Source organism: Rhipicephalus microplus, chromosome X (assembly GCF_043290135.1).
Source record: "Rhipicephalus microplus isolate Deutch F79 chromosome X, USDA_Rmic, whole genome shotgun sequence".
In the NCBI taxonomy this organism is placed as follows: domain Eukaryota; kingdom Metazoa; phylum Arthropoda; class Arachnida; order Ixodida; family Ixodidae; genus Rhipicephalus; species Rhipicephalus microplus.
The window spans coordinates 506672648-506693564 of record NC_134710.1 but is presented as its reverse complement, the minus strand read 5'-3'; positions in this window follow the sequence as shown (position 1 = coordinate 506693564).

Below are 20917 nucleotides of genomic sequence, written 5' to 3'. Positions count from 1 at the left end.
AGACCTAGCTGGAGACATATGAACGAGTGGCCGCCTTAAACCAGTGAGACTTGAAAGAGAAGCTGCGCCGCGTCTACTTTTACCTATAAGAAGCGACGAGGACCTGGTTAGAGAACCACGAGTCGTCACTTCAAACCTAGGACTTGTTTCATGACGCATTCCTGAAAATGTTCACGAGCGTCGCCCGGAAAGGAAGGGCCACTGCTGTGCTGAAAAAACGCGTGCAGCTTCTGAAAGAAAGCGTCGCAATCTTCGCAAAAGAAATGATTTACCTGTTCCGACTGACCCACCCGGACATGACCGGAAATAAAATAGTATGTTTGCTCATGTGAGGAGTAAAGCAAGACCTCTTCACTGGGCTGGTGCGCAACCCACCCAAATCAGTCCAAGATATTGTCTCGGAGGGTACCACCATCGAGAAGACTCCGGAAATGCGTACCTGGCAGTGTGATTGCCGATCAATGCAAGACGACGCAGCTGTTCACGCCCTCAGATCCGGCTACATACGCGAAACGATCCGACATATCGTGCGGAAGGAGCCACAAAAGCTGCTGTCTTCATCGCAGCCCCAAGTGAACTCAATTGCCGACATTGTCCGCGAAAAAGTTCAGCAGTCGCTTGAAGTTTCCGAAGCACCGCAGCCTCAACCACAAGCAATGAGCTACGCTGCTTTTGCCCAACGCTACACCCCCCATACACTACAACTCACCGTACCGCCGGCCCAACACTGATCCCATCCGGGGCCTGTCGCCTAGCCCACATCCTCCAGAAAACTAAGGGCAGCAACCGATGGAGTGGCGGTTGCTGTACGACGAACTACCGAAGATCCTCCGCCGCCGACGATGATGCCTCGATGAAGCCTTCAGAACATGCCTGCATCCCGACCTAGCTGTGACATCGTACTCACGTACTGAAGACGATCTAATGACGCAGCACAGAAGCATCAGAACAAGCCAAGGTAGTTGTGACCCGACGCCATTGCCTAACGGCAACGCGCGACGGCGAACTAGCGATCTTGGACGGCCACAATGTGACAGCTCTCTTCGACACCAGAGCTGACTATTGCGTCGTCAGCGGAGCGTTTGCTACGAAGTTGAAGAAAGTGAAGACCACGTGTGAAGGCCCTGAGATACGGAGAGCTGGATGTCACTTAGTAAAGCCAGCAGGAATCTGCACAGCGAGACGCACTATTACTAACCGGATTTATCCTGCGACCTTTGTGGTCCTACAATGTTGCTCCAGAGACATCATTATTGGTATAGACTTTTTGGACCTTCATGGTGCTGTCATCAATTTCCGAACAATGTCGCTAACGTTATCGACAGAAAAGGTACTGCAGCCGCACACGTGATCAGGAAAGCACGCCTTAAATGTGTTGGAAGAACAAGTCACCATTCCCCATCACTCCAGCGTCAGCATTTCTATCGGCACACAGATAGCAACAAACATGCAAGGCGGCGTTGAAGGTCGCCAGTCCTTGTTTACAAAAGCGAAATTCCTGTTGCGAGAGAAATAGCGGAACTGAGATAAGGGAAAGCTATAGCAATGCTATCGAACTTCAGCAACGAATACAAGAACGTGAGCAAAGACACCACGCTTGCCTACATCAATTCACCTAGTGGAAGCTTAGTGGAAGCCAGAAACGCTTCCGCTCTCGCCGAGCCTACCGAAGCCCCTACGAGAAGCCAAGCTTGTCAACTAGCTTTCAACGTTAACGCAAGCCTTCCAATGCATAAGCAAGAACAGCTCATAGCTCAGCTCCTAAAATACAAGGAGTGTTTTTTTATGTTCGTCGATAATTCGACAGACTCTGCTCGCAAACATCGGATCCTAACAAAAGAAAGTGCCAGGCCACACCATCAGAGCCCGTACAGAGTGCCGACGCGAGAACGCGATGCCATAGAGAACAAGGTCGATGAAATGCTACGCGACGACATTATCCAGCCTTCAAAGAGTCCATGGGCGTCACCCGTTGTGCTAGTCAAGGAGGACAGACTCCTACGTTTCTGCTTTGACTACCGCCGCCTGAGCAAGATCACAAAGAAGAACGTGTATCCTCTGACTCGGATAGACAACGCCCTTGATCCACTTCACAATGCGAGGTACTTTTCTTTGATGGACCTCCAGACCAGCTGTTGGTAGATTGAAGTCTATGAGTGAGAGCGAGAAAAAAACTGCCTTTATTACACCGGATAGCCTATTCGGGTGGAAGGTCATGCCCTTTGGTCTTTGCTCTGCACTTGCGACTCTCCAACGTGTTATAGATTCAGTACTGGCCGGTTTAAGGTGGCAGACTTGCCTTGTGTACCTGGACGACGTTGTGGTGCTTTTCTCAAACTTCGCAAACTCCTCCGGCGCCTTGAAGCTTCGCTGCATGCTATCGAGAACTCCGGACTCACCCTAAAGAAAGAAAAGTGCCACTTTGCGTACGAGAAGCTCTTGTTCCTGGGAGACGTCATAAGCAAGTCCGGCATTCTCCCCGCCCTGCAGAAATCAGTTTCCATTTTCAACTTCCCACTGCCAACCGACAATAATTGGTTGATATGCGCCATTTAACATCCCAAAACCACCATATCATTATGAGAGACGCCGTAGTGGACGGCTCCGCAAACTTTGACCACCTGGGGTTGTTCAACGTCTAGCCAAATCTGAGCACACGGGCCTGCACTTCCACCTCTATCAGAAATGCAGGCGCCGAAGCCGGGATTCGCTCCCCCGACCTGCGGGTCAACAGCGGAGTACTTTATCCACTAGACTACCACGGCGGGTAGCGAACCGACAAGAAGGCCGCGCGTCAATTTCATGACCAATGCGCCCATTACAAGCGGTTCGTCAAAAACTTCGCCCGCATTGCAGCCGCACTCACTAAGCTTACCAGGACTGCCGTGGAGTTTAAGTGGGAAACTCTGCAAGAGAAAGAATTTCAGGAACTGAAACGACGCCTGCAGACGCCTTCGCTACTTGCGCATTTCGACGAATTTGCTGCTACAGAAATACACACTGACGCAAGCAAAGTAGGACTCGGCGCCTTTCTTGTACAAAAGACTAACTGGAAACAGTCATCAGTTACGCGAGCCGGTCACTATCAAAGGCAGAGGTCAACTATTCCACAACAAAAAAGGAGTGCTTTGAAATCATCTGGGCTACATCGATGATCCGCCCCTACCTTTTTGGCAGGCCATTCAAAGTTGTGAGTGACCACCATGCCGTGTGTTGACTAACTTGAAAACCCTTTAGATCCGCTAGCACGGTGCTGCCAGAAACTTCAGGAATTCGACATTACTGTCGTTTACTAGTCTGAAAGAAAACACTCTAACGCCGACTGCCTGTCACGTGCCGCTATCGAACCACGGCCGAAGGAAGACACTGACGATGACTGCTTCCTAGAAACCATTAGTGTGGACGACTTCGCCGAGCGACAGCGAGCTTACCCGCAACTCAGGAGCCTTGTAGAATACTTCGAGGACAAGGCTGCCGTTGTTCCAAATGTATTCAAACGAGAAGTTAAGTCGTTTTTCTTTTGGTGGCGTCCTCTTGAAAACAAAATCGCCATTTCAGGCCAACTACCTCGTCATTGTACCTTCAGCATTACGTCCAGAAATTTCAGATGTCTACACGGCGACCCGACGGCTTCACATCTCGGTGTTTTCTGTACGCTCGCCAGAATAAAGGAGAGGTATTATTGTCCACGCCTTTCCGCTGACGTCACTAAACATGTGAAGGCATGGCGGGACTGCCAATGATGAAAGACACCGCCTACTAGGCCAGAAGGACTTCTCTAGCCCATCGAGCCACCTCATCGGCCATTCCAGCCAATTGGCATGGACCTATTGGGGCCAATCCCGACGTGATACTCCGGGAACAAATAGATCGTCGCGGCTACCGACTGCCTCACGCGCTACGCCAAGACAAGGGCCCTTCCCAAAGTCAGTGCCGCTGAGGTAGCAAAGTTATTCGTCTAAAGCATTCTCCTGTGTCACGGAGCCCCACAGGTTTTCATTACTGACAGAGGTACGGCCTTTACAGTAGACCTAACTCAGACGATCCTGAGGTACAGCCAGACAATTTACCGCCAACCACCGACTATATTCTACAGACTAATGGTCTCATCGAGCGTCTTAATAGGATCATCGCTGACATTCTGGCCATGTACGTCGACGTCGAACAGAAGACGTGGGAATCCATCCTTCCGTACGTGACCTTCGCATACAACACCACCGTTCAAGAAACGACGCAAATGAAGCTGCACAAACTGGTTTATGGAAGGACCCCGGCAAAGATGCTCAACGCCATGTTACCCAACGTCATGACGTAGAAAACATTGATGTGAGCGAGTACCTTCAGCGCACCGAAGAGGTCCGACCACTCGACCACTCCCGCTTCGGGAACCAACAGACGATCCATAGCTGCCGTTACAATCTTCGCCGACGTTTCGTGGAATACCAGCCTGGTGAACGTGTTTGGGTATGGATGTCGATATGCCGACGTAGACTCAGTGAAAAACTTCTGGGGTGGTACTTCGCACCATACAGGGTTGTACGACGTCTCTGCCCACTCGACTACGAGGTTGTCCCCGACGGCATTACGAACTCTCAACGGCACCAATTGTGACCTGAAGTCGTGCATGTCGCGCACCTCAAGCCGTTTCATACACATTGGCAATCTGAAACAGTCTATTTTATTGTTTTTGTTAATGCTGTATTGTAGTTTATTGCTTTTACTTTTTTGGATTATTTTTGTACTCTTGTCTTTTGTTAAAGCATCGGGACGATGCCTTTTTCACAGGGAGCATTGCCACGTTCCTTTCCTCAAGTGTCGTTATCGCCCCATTACATTATACTGTCTTGTAAACTGTGCCTACGATGTTTGAGAATCTTTGAGGCCTTAGTAAATCGTTTTGTTAATATTACGCCCACTTCGGGAACGTCACAGTTTATTCGGGAACCTACTTCGCCGCTTGCGATAACGCTAGAATATTCGATGACAAGGGTGTAAATGCCGACACCCTTCACCACTTGTCAGTCGGCCGACGCTCTGCACGCCACTATCAGTGTACCAGTGTCTTGGACAAGTCGTCTATACCTTTGTCAGCGTCACTCCACCGTAACAATATATATATATATATATATATATATATATATATATATATATATATATATATATATATATATATATATATATATATATATATATATAAATATATATATATATATATATATATATAGGTATGAGATATGGCAAAACGGGAGCGTTGTCAACAAGGATAAATAATTTATTTCCCAACAGTTTCGGGAGGGGTCCTCCCTTCATCAGCGGATGAGCTATACTGACATGAGCTTCCAAACTTCGTTGCTGCCGCGTCCTCTCGCCTTGAAAAATGTTTGCGAGAGTGAGAGGGAACTAGAAAAAAAACAAAAAGGGGGAGAAAAAAAGACGAAAAAGAAAAAGAAAGAAAAGAAAGAAAGTAAAAAGGAGGAAGAACCACTGTCAACACTGAGAACGAAGCCAACTGTCCGTCTACATCCACATACGGTTCATATCAAGTGCTGTTCAGTTCTTGACGTGTGTCGGGCCACCCAAGATTGTCGCCGCGGTGCCGGGAGGGTCCGTGACGGCGTGCATAAAGAAAGGGGTTTCGCGGTAGTGGGTCGGTCGGCGGGCGGCGTGCGCAAAGAAAGCAATTCCCGTTAATGGGTCGGTCGGCTATTTACCTTTAATCTTCGTCCATTTCCCTTCAATGGTCATCAAGTGGTAGGCGAAGGTAAGCACTTTGTATGTGCATGTGGAAAAAGAAAGAAAAAAAGACAGAAGAAAAAAAGAAAGGACAGTGTACACGTACGAGTCAGTCAGAAAAAAGCATGGTCTCCAGCTATCAATCTTTGTCACCAATTTTCTTTTGGCTTACTTCTCGGAGGCAGTTGAGTTTTCCGGGGTCCTCGTTGATGCCAGCTACTACTGTACGAAATTTGAAAATAAAATATGTCTCACGCTGTTCGCGCTCGCGTCTGTTTGAGAAACCGGACTGCAAAAGAGTTACGCTGATATTTTCAAAACTGTTGTTTGGCAGGCGCAGATGTCGAGATAAAGGTAGCTTCGGCAGTGAAATGGCGTGGTCCCAGTGATTATTTAACCGCAGCCGAAATGGCGTGTCCGTTTGGCCGATATATTCTTGTCCACAGATGTTGCAATGTAGCATGTATATTACGTTACTGGAGTCACAATTAAGGCTTTCAGTTATGCAAAATTTGAAATCCGAGAAGTTCGCTTTGGATTCACGCGTTGTGACCATCTGTGGGCATACCTTGCATCGAGCTTTTCCGCAGGGATGGCACCCTGATTGAAATTGGGGGGTGTTTGTTTTTGCTCTGACAAGAATGTCCTTCAGATTTTTATCCCGGCGGTACACCACGTGAGGTGGCTTCGCGAAAATAGAAGTTAGTCGTTTGCTTTGCCTGATTATGTTGAAATGGTGGGAAAGTATGTTGTTGATTCGTGGCGCTAATGAGGAGTAAGTTAGTACAAGGTTCGTTTGGCAAGTCGTTTTAGATACTCTGTTTGGTCTCTTAATTATATCATTCCTGTTCACGTTGCGAGCACGTAGTATGGCATCGTCAATAATGTCTTCCGGATAATTTTGTTTCAATAGAGAATGCTTTAGGTGTTCCGCGTGTCTGTCAAATTCCCGCATATCGGTGCATATTATTCGGTACCGGTAGGCCTGAGAATATGGAATACCCGTTTTGCAATGCTTTGGGTGGCTGCTGTTGAAATGTAGGTGCATTTGACGGTCTGCTGGCTTTTTGTAAAGGGTTGTTGACAAGCGGTCATTTTCGACCGTGACAGTGACGTCCAAAAAGTTAATGATAGATTTGGAAATTTTGTGCGTGAATTTTATTGACGGGTGGCATTTGTTAAAATCCTCTATGAAGCGGAAAAGACTTCCCTCATCATGGTTCCATATCATAAAAATATTGTCTCAGTATCTGCTGTAGTAGAAATGTTTCAAGGTGCGTCCCTCAATGAATGGGATTTCAAGTGAAGCCATAAAGGTGCTCGCGAAGTTTGGGGTCATTTTCGTGCCCATTGCAGTGCCACTGACCTGAAGGAAATGCTTGCCGTTGAACTCAAAATGGTTATAATTTAGTACAAGTTCAAGAAGTGTAAACAGTACCTCGCCACTTACACTAGTTGATGAATCAGATTTTACATATTTAGAAACCATAGCCGCTATTCCGTCATGGTGGGGTATGTTGGTGTACAGTGAGCAGACGTCCATGGTCACCAGAAAACTGCCGCCTGGGATATCGAGACTTGAAGTTTCGCAGATGAAGTGGTTTGTGTCCTTTAGGTAATAGGGAAAATTTGGGGGGATGTTTTTTATTAAGGAATTGATGAATTCTGATATATTTTCTGTTGATATGCTGTTACTGGATACTATCGGACGTCCAGGATTACCTGCCTTGTGTATTTTGGGGAGCAAATAGAATCGACCGGGAACAGAATGGGCCAGTAACATTGCTTTTAACATTTTGCCGGTAATTTTCTCGTCCCGGCGGAGATTGTTTAGAGTTACTTTTATCTCCCTTTCAAATTCGGGAGTCCGGTCCGTTGGAAGTTCTCTGTAGAATTTTGTGTCTTATAGCTGTCGTTCCCCTTCTTTTAAGTAGTCCGACGTGTTTAGAATTACTATGCAGCCCCCTTTATCAGCTGGTTTGATAGTAATTCCAGTGTTTTTTCGTAGTTCATCGAGTGCCCTTCGTTCTGACTTTGATATGTTGTTTCAAAATGGCTGATTTTTTCATACGCTCTGATGATATCTTTTTGAACTGCTGATATATACATATCGTGGTGTTTGTCCCTCTGCTCACTCGGACACCATGATTTGTCACTATTCTCGTCCGCGCAGTCCCCGCGATCATGAAAGTATTCACGGAGGCGGAGATTACGCGCAAAGCTATCGAGGTCTTGGTACAGTTCAAGTTCATTGAATCTACCGGATGATGGACAAAAGGTCAAGCCTCTCGACAAAGGTTGAAGCTGAGCGGGTGTGAGTGTTGTGTTTGACAGATTAAGGACATTTTTCTCGTAAGTTTTCGGCTGCTCTTGGCTATCACGTGGCACGGGAGTGTCAGCGTCATATTCGAGAGTAAGAATGCTTTGATTAGGATTGCACTGTAGTTTTGAGTTCCCATTTTTCTCCTCAAAGTTAGGTTGTGGTACGGGTGGTCCCTGGCGTTCTCGTACGGCCTCATTCCTATTTTCCTGTTGCAGAGCAGTGGAGCTACTGCAGTCCCGCTTGAATTTTCTATCTTTTACTACTGAAATTTTGCCTCTGTTCTTTAGTTCATATCGTTCCAGTTCTGTTGCCTCATGCTCTCCGAGATTAGATACCAACTTCTGCGTGGCCTCCGTGACACTGTATTCGGCGGCCTCACGCTCACTATGGTCCGCAATGACCCGAGTCAGTTGCAAGGACGCTTCTAGTAATATTTTTTCCCACTTCCCCCTTTCTGCTTCACTTAGTGTAGACATTGAGGGGTTGCAGGCTAGGCGGAGGCCCTTAGGTGCAATTTCGTGAGATAGATATTTGGTTAGTTGTTCCGCGTGTTTTTCGTATTGCACCCGCTTTTCAATGATTTTCCTAATCGCTAGAAATGAGTAGGACCATGCGTGTTTAAGACTGCCCGTACCTTTTGTTTCCCCGTGTCATTTGGAAGCCGCCGTTTTGGTCTTCGCCGCATTCGTCCGCCTGGTGTTGTAAGGCCTCGTCGGTGGGAGTGGCGACGTCGTCATTGCTGGGACCCTGGATGGTTCTTTGTGTCCCTCGGCTCCCTGTTGTTGAGTGGTTTTGGCACTGGAGTTTGCCGTGCAAGCCGTTGCCGCCGATCTCTGACTCACTGGTGGGACCCGCTGGCTCGCTGGCCTCGCTGGTGGTAGTGGCGACATCGTCATTGCTGGTGCCCTGGATGGCTCTGTGTGTCGCTCAGTTCCTTGTTGTTGAGGGGGCTTGGCACTGGAGTTGTCCGTGCAAGCGATTGCCGCCGATCTCCATGCCGCCGACGTCCATCGCAGCTGCACCCTCGTGTGCTGTGCCAGCAGCGCGACTCCCTCGAAGCTTGCATGTAAGCCGTCAGCAGCCAGGAAGCGGCGCAGCGGGAGTGTTGAGAAACCATGTTCGACGTAATAGACGCCTGCTCCCAACAACCCGTAGTGGCAGAGACGGCGGGCCTCTCTGCTGAATCGCTGTACCTCCATATTAAACCGATTCATTGATCGCCAGTTCGAGTCCCGCCGTCGGCGATTCGGTGCGCGAGGTAGTGGCAGACTAAGATGCAGTGTCTTGATGTTCGGGCGCATCTGCCTCATTCGCTTCACTGCCTCCCTCAACGAATTCAGTGATCTTGAAGAGCTCCTCTTCAGGATGTCCGTGGTGCCCACATGCAGAAACAACGTGTCCACCCGGTAAGGTAGGTACTCAAGTAGGTACTCAAGTCGCCACTACCACCAGCGAGGCCAGCGAGCCAGCGGGTCCCACCAGTGAGTCAGAGATCGGCGGCAACGGCTTGCACGGCAAACTCCAGTTCCAAAACCACTCAACAACAGGGAGCCGAGGGACACAAAGAACCATCCAGGGTCTCAGCCATGACGACGTCGCCACTCCCACCAACGAGGCCTTACAACACCAGGCGGACGAATGCGGCGAAGACCAAAACGGCGGCTTCCAAATGACAAGGGGAAACAAAAGGTACGGGCACTCTTAAACACGCATGGTCCCACTCATTTCTATCGATTAGGAAAATCATTGAAAAGCGGGTGCAATACGAAAAACACGCGGAACAACTAACCAAATATCTATCTCACGAAACTGCACGTAAGGGCCTCCGCCTAGCCTGCAACCCCTCAATGTCTACACTAAGTGAAGCAGAAAGGGGGAAGTGGGAAAAAATATTACTACAAGCGTCCTTGCAACTGACTCGGGTCATTGCGGACCATAGTGAGCGTAAGGCCGCCGAATACAGTGTCACGGAGGCCACGCAGAAATTGGTATCTAATCTCGGAGAGCATGAGGCAAGAGAACTGGAACGATATGAACTAAAGATGAGAGGCGAAATTTCAGTAGTAAAAGATAGAAAGTTCAAGCGCGACTGCAGTAGCTCCACTGCTCTGCAACACGAAAATAGGAATGAGGCCGTACAAGAACGCCAGGGACCACCCGTACCACAACCTAAATTTGAGGAGAAAGATGGGAACTCAAAACTACAGTGCAATCCTAATCAAAACATCCTTACTCTCGAATATGACGCTGACACTCCCGTGCCTCGTGATAGCCAAGAGCAGCCGAAAACTTATGAGCAAAATGTCCTTAATCTGTCAAACACAACACTCACACCCGCTCAGCTTCAACTTTTGTCGAGAGGCTTGACCTTTTGTCCATCATGCGGTAGATTCAATGAATTTGAACTGTACCAAGACCTCGATAATTTTGCGCGTAATCTCCGCCTCCGTGAATACTTTCATGATCGCGGGGACTGTGCGGACGATAATAGAGTGACTGGTGGTGACAAATCATGGTGTTCGAGTGAGCAGAGGGACAAACACCTCGATATGTATATATCAGCAGTTCAAAAAGATATCATCAGAGCGTATGAAAAAAATCGGCCATTTCGAAACAACATATCAAAGTGGGAACGAAGGGCACTCGATGAACTACGAAAAAACACTGGAATTACTATCAAACCGGCTGATAAAGGGGGCTGCATAGTAATTCTAAACACGTCGGACTACTTAAAAGAAGGGGAACGACAGCTATCAGACACAAAATTCTACAAAGAACTTCCAACGAACCCGACTCCCGAATTTGAAAGGGAGATAAAAGTAACTCTAAACAATCTCCGCCGGGACGAGAAAATTACCGGCAAAATGTTAAAAGCAATGTTACCGGCCCATTCTGTTCCCGGTCGATTCTATATGCTCCCCAAAATACACAAGCAGGTAATCCTTGACGTCCGATAGTATCCAGTAACAGCACATCAACAGAAAATATATAAGAATTCATCAATTCCTTAATAAAAAACATCCCCCCAAATTTTTCCTATTCCCTAAAGGACACAAACCACTTCATCTGCGAAACTTCAAGACTCGACATCACAGGCGGCAGTTTTCTGGTGACCATGTACGTCTGCTCACTGTACACCAACATACCCCACCATGACGGAATAGCAGCTATGGTTTCTGAATATGTAAAATCTGACTCATCAACTAGTGTAAGTGGCGAGGTACTGTTTACACTTCTTGAACTTGTACTAAATTATAACCACTTTGAGTTCAACGGCAAGCATTTTCTTCAGGTCAGTGGCACTGCAAGGGCACGAAAATGGCCCCAAACTTCGCGAGCACCTTTATGGCTTCACTTGAAATCCCATTCATTGAGGGACGCACCTTGAAACCTTTCTACTACAGAAGATACTTAGACGATATTTTTATGATACAGAACCATGATGAGGGAAGTCTTTTCCGCTTCATAGAGGATTTTAACAAATGCCACCCGTCAATAAAATTCACGCACAAAATTTCCAAAACTAGCATTAACTTTTTGGACGTCACTGTCACGGTCGAAAATGACCGCTTGTCAACAACCCTTTACAAAAAGCCTACAGTCCGTCAAATGTACCTACATTTCAACAGCAGCCACCCAAAGCATTGCAAAATGGGTATTCCATATTCTCAGGCCTACCGGTACCGAAGGATATGCACCGATATGCGGGAATTTGACAGACACGCGGAATACCTAAAGCATTCTTTATTGAAACATAATTATCCGGAAGACATTATTGACGATTCCATACTACGTGCTCGCTACGTGAACAGGAATGATATAATTAAGGGACCAAACAGAGTATCTAAAACGACTTCCCAAACGAACCTTGTACTAACTTACTCCTCATCAGCGCCACGAATCAACAACATACTTTCCCTCCATTTCAACATAATCAGGCAAAGCAAACGACTAACTTCTATTTTCGCGAAGCCACCTCACGTGGTGTACCGCCGGGATAAAAATCTGAAGGACATTCTTGTCAGAGCAAAAACAAACACCCCCAAATTTCAATCAGGGTGCCATCCCTGCGGAAAAGCTCGATGCAAGGTATGCCCACAGATGGTCACAACACGTGAATCCAAAGCGAACTTCTCGGATTTCAAATTCTGCATAACTGAAAGCCTTAATTGTGACTCCAGTAGCGTAATATACATGCTACATTGCAACATCTGTGGACAAGAATATATCGGCCAAACAGACACGCCATTTCGGCTGCGGTTCAATAATCACCGGTACCACGCCACTTCACTGCCGAAGCTACCTTTATCTAGACATCTGCGCCTGCCAAACAACAGTTTTGAAAATATCAGCGTAACTCTTTTGCAGTCCGGTTTCTCAAACAGACGCGAGCGCGAACAGCGTGAGGCATATTTTATTTTTTAATTTCGTACAGTAGTAGCCGGCATCAACGAGGACTCCGGAAAACTCAACTGCCTCCGAGAAGTAAGCCAGGAGAAAATTGGTGACAAAGATTGATAGCTGGAGATCATGCTTTTTTCTGACTGACTCGTACGTGTACACTGTCCTTTCTTTTTTTCTTCTTTCTTTTTTTTATTTTTTTTCCACATGCACATACAAAGTGCTTACCTTCGCCTACCACTTGATGACCATTGAAGGGAAACGGACGAAGATTAAAAGTAAATAGCCGACCGACCCATTAACGGGAATTCCTTCCTTTACGCACGCCGCCCGCCGACCGACCCATTACGGGGAAACCCCTTTGTTTATGCACTCCGTCACGGACCCTCCCGGCACCGCGGCGACAATCTTGGGTGGCCCGACACACGTCATGAACTGAACAGCACGTGATATGAGCGGTGTGTGGATGTAGACGGAGAGTTGGCTTCGTTCTGAGTGTTGACAGTGGTTCTTCCTCTTTTTAACTTTCTTTTCTTTCTTTTTCTTTTTCGTCTTTTTTCTCCCCTTTTTTGTTTTTTTTTCCTTTTTCTAGTTTCCTCTCACTCTCGCAAACATTTTTCAAGGCGAGAGGACGCGGCAGCAACGAAGTTTGGAAGATCATGTCAGTATAACTCATCCCCTGATGAAGGGAGGACCCCTCCCGAAACTGTTGGGAAATAAATATATCTATCCTTGTTGACAACGCTCCCGTTGTGCCATATCTCATACCTTCACGTAAACTAACTGGCCCATTGAATTATTGCTCCCATATATATATATATATATATATATATATATATATATATATATATATATATATATATATATATATATATATATATATATATATATATATATATATATATATATATATATATATATATATAAATGGAAACGTATATTTGCGAATATTTAGGATGTTTACACGCGACGACAGTAGCTGACACACTGGTGGGCTGGGACAAGTCTCAATCCACTTCGTAGCCTTTTCTTCCTGGCAGAGACCCTCTACCGCCTTGTGCCCCAATCCCACTACTGCCTTGTGGCACTACTCCGCGGCGTTAAAGCGCCGACCCGGCACTTGTCACGAAAGCGGAGTGTTTGGTGACACATAAGGCTTCATTCTTACGACGTGCACAACAGTAGATGCTGGTGGCGTTGAGTGCGCTTCAGCGACGACTCATTGCATCTCGTGGGTGAGGTTAGTTACCTTGCGTAGGACTTTTCATGGTCCGTCATTGCGAATAAGAGCTTTTCGGAGAGGCCGATGTGGCGACATGGGGTCCACAAGAGTTCTAGAGAACCGGGTGCATACGAAACTTCACGGTGGTGACGATCAAACCAATCTTTCTGAGAGGCTTCAGAAAGTATGACACGTTCTAGGGCAATCTGTTGTGCTGCGTCGGCTTGTTATATGGCATCGCGGACGTATGTGACAGGGGAGCTTGAACCAGCGGGAAGGAGTGTATTAAGAGGCAGAGAGGGTTCACGTCCATGAAGAAGGCAGAACGGCGAATAGCCTGCGGTGTCATGTCTGGAGAAGTTAAAAGCGAAGGTGATGTAGGGTAACGTTGCGTCCCAGTCGCGGTGGTTTGGAGGAACATGCATCGAAAACATGTCGGTGATAGTGCGATTCAGGCGCTTTGTAAGTCCATTAGTTTGCGGATGGTATGCCGTTGTGAACTTTTGGTTCGTGGAACAGGAACGTAGAATATCCTGAACAACGCGAGATAAAAAGTATCGGCCTTGGTTACTAACGATCTGTCGAGGAGCACCGTTATGCAAAATGATGTTATGCATGCAGTATAAAGTCGGCGACATCGGTAGCGCAGCTGGTTGGAAGAGCGCAGGTGATTGCGTAACGTGTCGCGTAGTCTGTCGCTGCGGCAACCCAATTGTTTCCGGATGCAGAAGTGGGAAATGGCCCGAGAAGGTCGATCCCTACATGGTAGAATGGTTCAGCCGGGATCTCGTTAGGGGGAAGGTGGCCAGCTGGAAGCGATATAGGTCGTTTTTGACGTTGACAAAAGTCACAGCTGGCGACATACTTTTGCACAGAGTGATATAGGCGTGGCCAGAAAAAACGGCGCCGGACGCGATCATAAGTGTGGGTGACTCCCAGGTGAAGAGCCACAAGTTCATGAAGAAGCTGTCGGAGAACATCTACACGCAAATGGGAAGGCACGACAAGAAGGTAGTCAGGACCATTAGAGTGCATGTTGTGGCGGTAGAGAACCCCCTCATGAAGAAAATACAAGTTCAGAGAAGTGGGTTGAGTAGGGGAACTCAGGCTTTCTGTGATAAGAAGTAAATCCGGGTCGTGGCGTTGCTCAAAAGCGATATCAAGAAAATATGATATTGATAAGACACAAACCTCAGTACTCTCTCTGTGGCATCTGGCGGATTCACTGGATACCATGACAGGCTGTGGGCGTCCTAATGAAGGTTATCAGATTTATACACGACCGAGAAGGTGTACTTTTGGAGGTGGAGAGACCAACGACCGAGACGTCCCTTGGGATCCTTGAACGACGAAAGCCTCCAGAGCGCATGAGCATCAGTTACAACAGTAAAGCTGCTGCCGAACAGGTACGGGCGAAATTTAGCGACATCCTAAACAATAGCAAGACACTCTCTTTCGGTGATGGAATAGTTATTCTCGGCAGGCGACAAAAGGTGGCTGGCGTAGGCGATGACACAGTCACATCCATGCTGACGCTGAGCTAGAACAGCACCGATTCCATGGCCTTTCGCGCCAGTACGAACCTCTGTCGGTGCGGTCTGATCAAAGTGGGCTAATATTGATTGGCGTAGTCGTGAGGGCTGCAATGAGGGCCGTAAAAGCAGCCCTTTGAGGTGAATTCCAAGTAAATGGGACGTCTTTTTTAAAAAGCTCGGGGAGAGGCTGCGCATGATCGCCAAATTCTGGATGAAGCGGCGAAAATAGAAGCACAAACCAAGGAAGCTCCGGACATCTTTAGCAGAAGAGGGTACAGGAAATTGAGTCACTGCGCGAATTTTTTTCCGGATCGGGCTGTAGCCCAGATGCGTTAACGAGGTGACTAATTACAGTTATTTCGCCACGGCCGAAATGGCATTTGGAGGAGTTCAGCTGGAGACCAGCGTTACGGAATACTTGAAGAATACTAGACAGTCGCTCAAGATGGCTCGCAAACGTCGGTAAAAAACAATTATATAATCTAAGTGGAACAAGCAAGTAGACCGTTTGAAGCCGCACAGAAGGAAAACCATCATGCCCTCAAAACCCAAACGGCATTACTTTAAATTGATATTACCCGTCGGGTGTTACAAATGCTGTTTTATCTTGGTCTCGTGGGTAAACAGCGACCTGCCAATAACGAGATCGAAGGCCAACGGACGAGAAAAACTTTGCGCCATAAAGGCAGTCAAGGGCGTCATCTATTCTTGGTAAGGGGTAAGCGACCTTCTTAGTGACCTTGTTCAGTGGTCTGTAGTCGACGCAAAACCGCCATGCGTTGTCCTTTTTGACAAGCATGACCGGGGATGCCCACGGACTGAATGAGTGTTCAACGACGCCTTCGGAGAGCATTTTCTTGACCACTTTCTGGATGACAGAGACTTCAGCAGTGGAGACGCGGTAACGGCGGCGATGCGCGGTGGGTTGGCATCACCGGTGTTTATGTGATGGCTCGCAACTGATGTCTGGCCTAAATGGCGGTTGTCAAGATCGAATATGTCCGCATAGGATGTCAAGAGACAGTGGAGGTTTTCTGCTTCGGAGGGTGAAAATCTGGCGCTGTTATTTTGGGAATTTAAATGCTTGAAATGTTAGGCACAGTCAGCAAGTTGACGTGTAGAGTGGGTTGCTCAGCTGACAGTTTAAAGATATTTGTTTTTATTTATTGCATACTGCCAGCCACCTCTTGGGGGCCAAGGCAGGAGTGATACAAACTTTCATACTTGCAGCCACATATAACACTACACTTCACGGCGCAGAAATGAAATCACCACATAACAGGTTTGCGTGGAACATGAATACTCGGGTTACAGGAGCAACACAAGAGCGGTATCGAAAATACAATCCAAATTTTTGTTCCTAACACGAAGTGTAAAAACATCATTAGAAGAATTGAAATCTGCACATACGACCAGACAGCTTTTACTACAAACAGGCAGTGGCAGCTGATAAGAATGCGTCGGGCGCTGCGATGCTGGTGACGTCATGAGGTAGTTCATTCCAGTCGGAAATTGTTCGTGGAAAGAATGAATATCGCCGAGAATTTGTTTTTGTAAGCGGCACCACTATGGTGTTATCATGCTTGTTCCGAGTTTTTCGCGATGTATTGTACTGCATGTAAGTGTTAAAGGCGAGTCCTGAGTGTCCGTTGACTATGTTATAAAGGAATTTTAAGCGATGTAGCTTTCTACGGGACTCCAATGTGGGAAGAGCGGATCTATTACGGAGTTCAGTGACTGAACAGTGTCTACTGTACGCGTGGTAAATAAACCGAAGGGATTTATTTTGGACTCGTTCTAGTAAGTATATTTCTGTTTGTGTGGGAGGATCCCATACAACGTCAGCATATTCCAACAATGGGCGTACCAATGTAGTGTAAGCGACTAGTTTGGTTTTGCTGGTGCAGTGCTTCATGCGATGCTTTAAGAACCACAATCGCCACAGTGCTGCTGATGTTATACCTTCGATATGAGTTTTCCAGCTCAAATTAGAAGTGATTGTCAGACCAAGGTATTTGTACTGGTTAACGGTTGTTATAGCAGTGTTGTTTAACATGTAAGTGAATTCCGAGGGATTTTTTTACGTGTTATGGTCATCTTGACGCACTTTGCTATGTTGAGGCTCATTTTCCAGGAGTTACACCATGCTGTATAACCGATAAGTATTCATTTAGGGTGGCGTGATCTGTTCTTGATTGAATGGGCAGGTACGCAACGCAGTCATCCGCGAAAAAACGACACTGCAGAGTAGATTCGGATGACATGTCATTTAGATAAACTAAAAATAAAAGTGGTCCTAGGACAGAGCCCTGCGGTACCCCAGAATGCACGGGAGCGGAAGAAGAATTTTTATCTGCTATCCGAACGTGTTGGTGTCGGTGGGATAGATAACAATCAAGCCATCGAAGAATTCTGTCATTGGTTAGGATTCGGCGAATTTTAAACATCAAATGGGAATGGGAAACTTGGTCGAAAGCTTTTTCGAAGTCTAAAAAAATCGCATCAATTTGTCCGCCTTTGTCAAGTGTTTTTAGAAAGTCATCAGTAGTGTGAATTAACTGTGTGGTGGTTGAAAAGCCTTGCCGGAAACCGTGTTGATTTGGGAAAAAAAATAGTTACTCTCCAGGAATGAACTTAAGTGTTTGAAAAGGAAGTGTTCCATAACCTTGCCGGCTGTACATAACAACGAAATAGGGCGGTAGTTTTTCACGTCATATTTATCACCTGATTTATGAATGGGTACCAATTTACCCTTCTTCCAATCTACTGGAACTTCGCCTTGTAACAGGCTTTCCCTAAATATTAAGCCTAAGTATTTGCAACACCACTCGGCGTACCGATAAAGAAAAGCATTAGGTATTTCATCCGGCCCAGCCGATTTTTTGTGTCAAGATGAAGTAGAGCTGACAAGATGCCTTCATCTGTTATAATCAAGTCTGGCAGTTCGAGATTGTTTGCGTGGAAATCAGGAGGGGTGTCACCCGTTCGCAAAAAAAGAGAAGAGAAGTAGTCGTTAAATGCTGTCGCTATGCAGCTGGCATCAGTCACGTCCGCGTCCTTGGTTTTAATTTTTGTCACTTTCACTTTTTTGTCGGAGAGGTGCATGCAAAATTTTCTTGGATTGGTTGTGAGAAAGTTGTGCATTTTTACGTTGAAGAAATGAAATTTGGAGCTTTCAATTGGCGCGGAGGCTCGTCAGAGCAGCACTACGTGGTTGAGTTTTTGAGCAAGACAGGCGTTTTATCTTGCGTTTTAGATGGAGTATTTCGTGCGTAATCCAAGGACTACGGCCATGTATTTTTTTCACTTTCTCCGGAACGAACGAACTTATACATTTGTGAACGGTTGTCTTAAAGTGCGACCATAGCTGGTTAACGTCACAGCGATTATGAAAATGTTTGTTAGTAATTTTGTCGTACTCCTCCTCTAGGAGGTCCAAAATACTTTCGTCCGAAGCAGTATTAAAATTGAGGAATTTACATACTTGGGTAGCCGAGGGAGTACACAACATGTTGGTTTTAAATATTACTAGTTCGTGGTCCGATATACCTGGTACAACTTCAATTGTGTTGTTAAACTTGCAAATAGACTCAGAAACAAAAATAAGGTCCAGAATCGAACTCGTGCCTGCAGTGACACGCGTAGGAGTCTTTACAAGTTGCGTCATGCTACAGGAAAACGCTATATCAAGTAGCAATTCGGAGTGCTGGCAAGGTGTTGTAACGCAAAAGTGATCCCAGTTTATTTTTGGCAGATTTAAATCACCTCCTACAAGAATGTGGGTATCACACTCTTGCAACGACGACACGACGCCTAGTTTAATACCAGCAGGCAGCACGTGCATGGAGAAACCAAAGTTCAAAAGAGGCAAATAGGTCTGGTTGTGGCGTACTCCCCCCACGGTGTGCGGGACAGCAGTAGAATGCTTTAGCACAACGTCGGTAATTGGTGAAACGACATAGTCACCATCGCACACAGGCGGATCACACGTGAGGTGCACGTAAGTCGTGGGTTGCGGTGGAAGATGCAGGAACTCGGTGGCACAAGGGCAAATTCGAGCATCACGGGCAACAGCGGCGTCAAGAGGCAAGGCCCATCGAGCAGTCAATAAGGGCTGAGTGCGCAAAGAGAAAGTCGAGACCGGACCGAGAATTATGTCACGTGGGCACTGCTCAAGCACTGTGAACAATACGACGGTATGACGGCCAGGAATGCACGAGAGGTGCACATGACGAGAACGGTAGATGTGCTCCCATCGGCAAGGATTATGCATACTTAAGAGAAGGCGTGATCACTCTTCGCAGTTTAATATACAGAGAGCACCACTTACGACTGAAGTTTGTGCGCCAGTGTCTATGAGGGTTGTAACGGTTACGTCATTTACCAAAAGGTCCAAAATATTGCGGCGTGTAGGAATCATCAACAGAGGATTTGCAGACCCCGGTCTCCAATCCTCTGCAGCGTCACCTCTGGGAGCTGCATGGTCTAGTTTCCCGAGGTTGAGGGCCTAGGTCGTGCAGGGCACCTGAATCGAAGAATCATCGGCGAGAGAGATCGGCGGCCCTGGGTGATGGTGACCGGCTGAACCTTCGGCCTTGAACGTTAGTAGCAGCAGGCTGGGGTTCGTACGAAGTAGAAAACCGACGAAAGTTGCCTTCAAAGTGACGCCATGTCCCAGTGTTCCAGGATGAACTTTATGTCCAACAATTGCAACAGTAGCGCGCAATGTTTCCGGCGCGAGAGAAGTGAAAGTAGAATGGTCAATCTTCTGACGTCCTTTAATCAGCACGGTTCCGATAGCGGAAAGGGTAGCGTGAAAGGTACACGGAGATCTTGTTAACTGAAGCCGAACTCTCGGTAGTGGTAACAACGCAAACAGGTGCGATGCCGAGATTTGCCATTTCTTGACGAACGACGGCTTGAATGAGGGAGACGGCGGATGCGTTATCTTGAGGACCGTCGGAAGCAAGGAGGTTTAAAAAAAAACTTCTGGAGTGGAGGTCCCCTATTCACGCCTACGCAAGCGGGTGAAGCCGGGGAAACCGGTTGGCGGCCATCTTGCTCCAGGCAAGAGAGAGCGCAGACAACGTATCCAGCGCGCTTCCGTGGCGGCTTTTTCGAATGAAACGGGGCACTTAGTGTAATTAATTTCACTCGCATTTTTTTCTTCGTGTTAGATAAACAAGATCTGTACAAAGCCGTCAGTTACGATATTACACGTGAGCCGTACGCGATTACGTATTAGCGAATATGCATTACAAAGGTTAGCTGCTGTAAGTGCGGATTCGCTTGCAATTCTCGAAATGAGGCTCACGGTGGAAGCAACACAGGGGTATATGAGTTTTTATTCATTCAAGGCTTTATACAATTTCCAAAAGCACATACAATAAAACAGAAACAATTCACACGAAAACGGCCCGATTCCCAAAACGCAGGTTATATCAGGCAACTCTATAACAACACACTAAAATTGCAAAAAAATATAGAATATACCAGCTGCTCCGCTTTGTTCAACACTGGTTCTCATCTGTACCTTACAGATTTTTAAATATAATAGTCCTTGTCAGCTGGGTTCGTACCCCACTGCGCGAGTTCTTGCGGTTGATTTCTTTGGAAATGTGGTGAAGCCTTATTGTTATATACAGGTTGGCAATCTTTTTCGCCAGAACGTAGATGTGATTGTCGAGTGGATCGCAGTCCAAC